This window comes from Vidua macroura, chromosome 11 (genome assembly GCF_024509145.1).
Source record: "Vidua macroura isolate BioBank_ID:100142 chromosome 11, ASM2450914v1, whole genome shotgun sequence".
Classification (NCBI taxonomy): domain Eukaryota; kingdom Metazoa; phylum Chordata; class Aves; order Passeriformes; family Viduidae; genus Vidua; species Vidua macroura.
Window position 1 is genome coordinate 20,871,143 of NC_071581.1, and position 6,919 is coordinate 20,878,061.

Sequence of the window (6,919 nt, forward strand, 5' to 3'; positions counted from 1 at the left end):
TCCCCAGGCTGGGCTGGCTCTGCTGCTTGGGGACTGTCCCCTCTGCAGGGCCGTGTGCCAGCCCAGGGCGTGCAGAGCCCCCTTTGCTTTGGCAGGGATGGTGGCAGTGGCACTCCCAGCCTTGCTGTGGTGCCACCCTTGTCTCTGCTCTGATGCTGTGAGCCAGCGACGGGCGAAATGACTCGCATGATTTCAGAAGGCAAAATGAGCGTTTGTTCAAAAGCACTTCTCTCTTTTATAGAGAACACCGTGAACATTAATTCCATTGGTCTGAAAGTAAAAACATTTCACCTGATTGGTACACTGGACTGAGGTCAGTGTGGTAGAACATATCTATAAACAGTATGAACAGAAAACAAAATAATTGTTTACATTCCTCTCGGACTTTTTCCCAGGCTTAGCCTCGCAGAAATCTTTCTCTTTTTCTCTCTGACTGAACTGAGAATATCCACATCTGCTCTGCCTGGCTGGGGTTGCCCTGCTCCCAATCCTTGGGAAGCTGCTCCGTGCCCTGTCCTGGATCAATTGCCATTACCTTTCCATCCTCTCTGGAGCAGGGCCAGCAGCTCCATTACTGCTGGAGCAGGCTGGGCTGGGAGGAAGGGGCTGCAGGGATGGGCAAGCTCCGCTCACAGGGGTGCCATGGGTGGGCAGAGCTGGGCAGGGAGCAGAGCAGCAGCCAGGGGAAGCCTTGGGAACGCTGCAGGGATGGATGCTTTGACCGCTGGGTTCCTGCTGGGACAGCAGGATCACAGCTTGTGGAGCGTCCTGGGAGTCGTGGCTGTGCCGTGCTGGTCAGGGACATGCTGCCTCCCAACGGTGTGTGGGGACACGGCCGGGGTGGGCACAACATGTCCTGTCCCCTCTTCGGGAGCAGGATCAGTGCCTTGAGCCCGTGGGCTCTCTGTGCATGCTGAAAGCAGCGTGGCACTGCTGCTGGGCTGGGACATGATGTCTAGGGGACACTGGCACGGGACATGGCACTGCCCCACAGCTTTTGGGGCATGCAGATGGGGACAGGCTGTGCTTGGACAGCCCATTCTTCCCCATCCTTCCTGCCCCTAACAGCAAATTGTGCCCCACAGCTGCAGCCAGCAGGCTGGAGATCTCCGTGCCAGCCGTGGTGGAAGTGGAGACGGGGGCACAGCCAGGATCGAGTGCAACTTCTACATCCCTGAGGATGCTCCCTGCACCTACATCGACTGGTTCTAGGTGAGTGCTGGCAGGAGAGCAGCTCTGGCTGCTGGGCTGGGGTGGCAACCAGCCCAGGGCTTCCCGCCGGGCTCCCCAGCCCAGGCTCACCCCTCACCTTGCAGGTGGACACAGCAAACAAGCAGGTGAGGCTGTACCACATCACAGCCAGCAGGGTCGTGCAGGACAACACTGACTACAGGCACCAGCTGTGGGGACAAGGCTCTGTCCATCAGCCAGGTGACAGTGCAGGGTGCCAGGACCTTCGTGTGCCAGGTTGGAGCTGGCAGCTGCGGCGTGGGCGAGAGCAGCACCGAGCTCAGCGTCTGCAGTGAGTGCTGGGGCAGAGGGCAGCACGGCTGAGCAGCTGCTCTGCAGCTGCCGGGGACCCCATCCTGTCCCTCCTAAAATGTGTGGGGTGGCTTCTGTTTCCAGAGGTCCCCGAGACCCCTGGGATGGAGATGCTCACCTCTAGCCTGGAGAGGGAGCTTGGCAGAGCTTCTCTCGCTGCTCCTCTCCCTGCAGGAGGGCTGAGCCACCATGGAATGGAACTGCTGCCACCACGCTGACCCACGGGCCCGTTCTGACTCCAGCAGTGGTTTTTGCTTGTTTGTACTGTTGCATTTGTATTTTTAATTTTCCTAGTAAAGAACAGTTATTCTTATTCCCATATCTTTGCCTGAGAGCCCCTTAATTTCAAGAATTATAATAATTTGGAGGGAAGGAGTTCACATTTTCCATTTCAAGGGAGGCTCTTACCTTCCTTGGCGGCCACCTGTCTTTTCAAACCAAGACAGGTAACTTAGTTCCAGACTCAACAAAATCATAGCAGAACTTTGCTTGCACCTCTAGAACAGATAGAACTGTATGTGTAAATAGATAGAACTATTCACGTGAGTAGATAACTTATGTATGTAAATTTCAATACGAAAACAGATAGCATATTTGTGTAAATAGACAATGTTATAGATGTAGCTTTTAGGTAAGAACTGACACTATTTGGCACATTAGAATTAAGTTCAGATTGGTTTAGAAAGTTTCAGGATCGTGCTTCTAGATGACTGGATGGTGTATGAACAAAAACAGCCTGTGCTGACGTGTTTGGCACGGAGGAACAACCACAGCGTGAAGGAAAGAAGAAAGGAGAAGAAAAGGCTGTGGTTGCTGCTGCTGCTGCTGCTGCAGACACGGGATCTGAGCCTGGGAACAGCTTCTGCTGCAGCTGCTCCTGCACCTGGGCGCTGCCACAGAGCAGCCTTGCAGCTGCAGCTTCTGCTTGCTGTGCCACGAAGTTTTAGCACGGACTCGGATATTGCAGCACGGACTTTTAACCTTAGAACTCTTCGCCTTCGAGAATGATGTATTCATATATAATAAATATATATTAAATAATAGAATAAATAAAAATATCTATAATTTATATATTATGGAATAAATCATAAATAATATGTAATCATGTATTCTAGAATAAATTCTATCAAAAATAAATATTTACAAATATTTATTTAGATAAACAAATTTGTTTCTTTATATAAACAAATATTTACATATAAATTGATATATTTATTATAATAAACAATAAGTTATATGTAATTATATATTATATTAAATTATATATATAATTATGTATATATAAAAATATATAGATATAATAATAACTTTATAACAACCAACAACTTTATAGCAACCAACCAAACTTAGAACTCTGCCTTCGAGACTGATGTATTCATATAGAATAAATATATAATATATGAAATAATAAAATATAAGAAACAATAAATTATGTATAATAATATATTATATAATAAACAAATTCTATGTAATTTATTATATAATAAATTATATATAAAATAAATGATATATAACAAATACATAAAAATATTATAGTTATTGTAATAAATAAACAATAAAGTATATATTATTATTTTATAAAATTATGTATATACAAAATTATATGTATATATTATATTTTATATATAATATAATATATATAATATATTATCTATACTATACTATATAAAATTATATTTATAATAGAATATATTTATAAATATATTGTATAATAATAGAAAAAATATAATAGAATAGAATAATTTATAATATAATATAAATGTATATTAAGTTTTATATTTATTTTATATAAATATATATAAAAAAACAACTTTATAGCAACCAACAACTGCTCACACTTCCAAAACAAGCTCAAAATCTCAGCTCAGCCTGTGGCCAGGGTTCAGTGTTACTCCGTGCAGTGTGCCTGCATTTCCAGGAGTTGGGGTTTTTGGTCCCATACTTGGAAGGTATTTTTCTTTTTTAATCAATAAAATAAGTGAAAATTAAAAAAAAAAATAAGCTGGGTTGTGGAGTTTGCTCCCACAGCAGAAGGGTTTGTGTTTCTCCTTGAATCCCGGAGATTCGAGTCCAAATCCTGGCCAGACACGTTTTTTTCTCACATAATCTCTGGCTTTCTCTAGATCATTCCTGATGTTGCTGCTGCCTGTTAAGGGATGGCTCAGAGCAGAGTGAGCTGCTCGGGGAGCAGGACCTGGGCACAAACCCCAGCCAGGGCTCAGTGCCAGTGCCTGCCAGCTCTGTGGTCTGCAGCTTTTCTCCTGTCTGCAGATGGAAACATGGGATGCATCTGCAGAAAATAAAGATTCCCCCAAAACTCCCCATTAAATTATCCTAACAGGTAAAAGCCATCTTTTATCATGGTTTGGAATTCTGCACAGGTGTGGCCGATGAAGAAGTTGGAGAGAGGAGGGACCTGGGCCTCCCTTTGGCACCTTAGAGAGCGACTTTATGTCAGAATTATTTCTACACCTCCCTCAGCAACAGCACTGGAATGAGATTTTATGTGCTGGACTCTTCATTATGTTTTCCTGAGGTCACAGAGGTCACTTGGGGTCACTGGAATCCCTGATCGGGGTCACTTGAGGGCATTTGGGGCCCTGATCGGGGTCACTTGTGGTCATTTGGGTTACTTGAGGTCATTGGGGTTACTTGAGGTCATTGGGGTTACTTGAGGTCATTGGAACCTTTTTTCTTTGATCCAGGGGTTACTTTAGGTCATTTGAGGCCCTGATCAGGGTTATTTGAGGTCACAGGGGTTACTTGAGGTCATTGGAACCTTTTTTCTTTGATCCAGGGGTTACTTGAGGTCATTTGAGGCTCTGATCGGGGTTATTTGAGGTCATTTGAGGCCCTGATCGGGGTTATTTGAGGTCACAGGGGTTACTTGAGGTCATTGGAGTCTTTTTTAATTGATCTGGGGGTTCCTTGAGGTCATTTATTAATTGATCAATTGATTGATTGAGGTCTCCATTAATTGATCAAGGGGTCAAATGCGGACGCAGGAGTTCCTTGAGGTCATTTGTGTCTCCATTAATTAATAATCAAGGGGTCAAATGGGGACACAGGGGTTAATTCTTATGACCTGTGGCCAGACAGGAGGGGACACTTTGGTGTAGAGGATCAAACACCACCAGTCCAGTCCAGGGGAGCCCAAGGCCTCAGGGTCACCCCGTGGCCTGTGGTGTCACCCACCCTTTGCCCTCTGTCCTCTCAGCATAGTGACAGGGGCTGGTTATTAGCTTTATTAACATTTATTATTAATTAGTAGCATTCATTTATTGTATCAGTGTTTATTATCATCTCCTGTTAGCAGCAGCATCTATAGAATTGGTGTTAGCTATTAATACAATCATCAATAAATTCTACTGTTGGGATTACATTATCTATTAAATCTATTGTCTAAAAAATATCTATTAAATCGATTAAATTTTATTTACAATATTATCTTTTAGGATCCAGTAGTACAATCACCTATTACAACCTAAAACTCTGATTATTTTTTATAATAAATAGTAGATTTATTAATATTGGCAATTAGCAATGTATTATTAGCTGCCACAGGGGTATAAACGTGTCCTGTTGGAGCCTCCATGGGATTATGGAATTCCCTTCCCACCCTTCTGTTTGTGGGAGCAAACTCCTCAACTCAGCTTTGAACCTGCGCTTTATTTTCACACAGATTAAAAAAAAAAAAACTTGCAAGCATCAGACCAAAAAAAAAAAAAAAAAAAAATCCCAACTCCTGGAAATGTTCACAAAATCCAACACAAATATATCCAAGCCAAAGCTTTTGCTGGGACAGCACGTGTGGCAGGGGGACGGAGGCTTGTGGCCAGCAGAGCTCCGAGGATGTGGCTGAGAGGGGCTGATCCCCCTGGGATGAGGCAAGGGGACAGAAACTCAAGGCAGGTTCTTGCTCGTGTCCCCTCCCCACTGCAGGGCCAGAGGTGCCACCGAGGCACAGAGAGGGGTTTGACCTGGGGCTGGCAATGGTCCCAAAACCCCTGAGATGTCGCTGACTGCTCTGTCTAATCTTGATTTTAAATTTGTGGGAGCTCTGCGAGCTGCTGGCAGAGCAGTCCCTGAAATAAACCCAGAGGGGAGCCCTGCCCCTCACATCAGCACGGCTCCAAACCAGACATCCTGAAGCTTTCCCGTGGGAAGAGCAGTGCTGGCTCCCAAAATCATCCCAGGGAACAAGGAAACCCAGCCTGGGCTCCCCAGCTCCAGCATCTCACAATTCCTCATCCTTGTCCCTTGTTCCTCAAGAGACCATCCCCAGCTGGCTCTGACCTTTCAGGAGGGTGCAGAGGGTGAGAAGGTCTCTAAATATCATCCCAGATCTCCAGATTTTTTTCCCCCAGGCTGCCAGAGCAGGCAGGGAGCCCCTGGTTTGCAGCCTGATGACCCAGCCCCCCCCCCCCCAAGCCTACACCTCAATATCAGCGAGCCAGCAAATCTTTAAGTTCCCTTCCCACCCAAACCACTCCAGGATTCTTTGCCAGCTGCATCAGTGGGATTTTCCCATGTTTCATCCCCAAACCTGGGGGGGATGGGCAGATCCAGCCCCAAAGCAGAGCCTGAGCCCAGCAGGAGGCACAGTCCTGCACTGCAGATCCTGCTGTGGGCAAGGGCCAGCCCCAAATTCCCTGCAAGCCGCTGTCATCCCTCCCAGCAGGGCTCGAAATCCACCCGGACTTCCTTGGCTCCAGCTGGCTGAACAAGCTGGCAACAGCAGAAAGAGAAGCAAAGCCTCTTCTACTCGGGGGGGAAAAAAAAAAGATTGGGAGAAGTCTCCATAAATCCTGAGGCAGTTACTGGTGGAGAGGACTCCCCTCCTCCTGCTCCACACTGCAGCACAAATTATGGCCCCAGCTTCGCTGTTGTTCAGTGATGAACATCTGAAAAGGCTGTGACAGATGAGAGGAGGGATGATTTAACAGCCATAAATCCAGCCAGCTTAGAGGTGTTTTTACAGCCAAACCCATCTTGAATCCCCTCTGTTATGAATACTTATCACTCCCAGACACTGCCACAATGGAAAGATTTTTAACAGCTTTAATAGAGACGCAATAAAACCCCCAGAGCCGGGCGAGCAGCCGTCCTTTGATCCCTCCCGAGGGAGGGAGAGGGGCTGGGAGCTGCTCGCCGTGCTCAGCCTTGAAGGAGCAGAGCTGGAGCAGCCACTGGGCTGACCCTGGCTTTAAGGGATGGGTGGAATCATCCCAGAGCTGGATCAGCTTTCCACGGTGTAATTAACACCCGGCAGGGAAGGGGGACAGGGGACAGGCTGTGCCTGTGACATCCAGTGCCTTCTCCAGGGGCTCCTCCTGCAGTCCCCAGCTCACACCTGCCCTGGCCCACCTGCAGGGAT

The 6,919-nt window shown here is 46.5% G+C and overlaps 1 long non-coding RNA gene across 1 annotated transcript; it reads left to right on the plus strand.

Moving 5' to 3' along the window:
• Positions 1-876: 876 nt before the first annotated feature.
• Positions 877-1,840, plus strand: LOC128812938 (uncharacterized). Its single transcript, XR_008438878.1, has 3 exons — positions 877-1,212; positions 1,317-1,522; positions 1,627-1,840. It is a non-coding gene; the product is annotated as an uncharacterized LOC128812938 (long non-coding RNA).
• Positions 1,841-6,919: the final 5,079 nt, after the last annotated feature.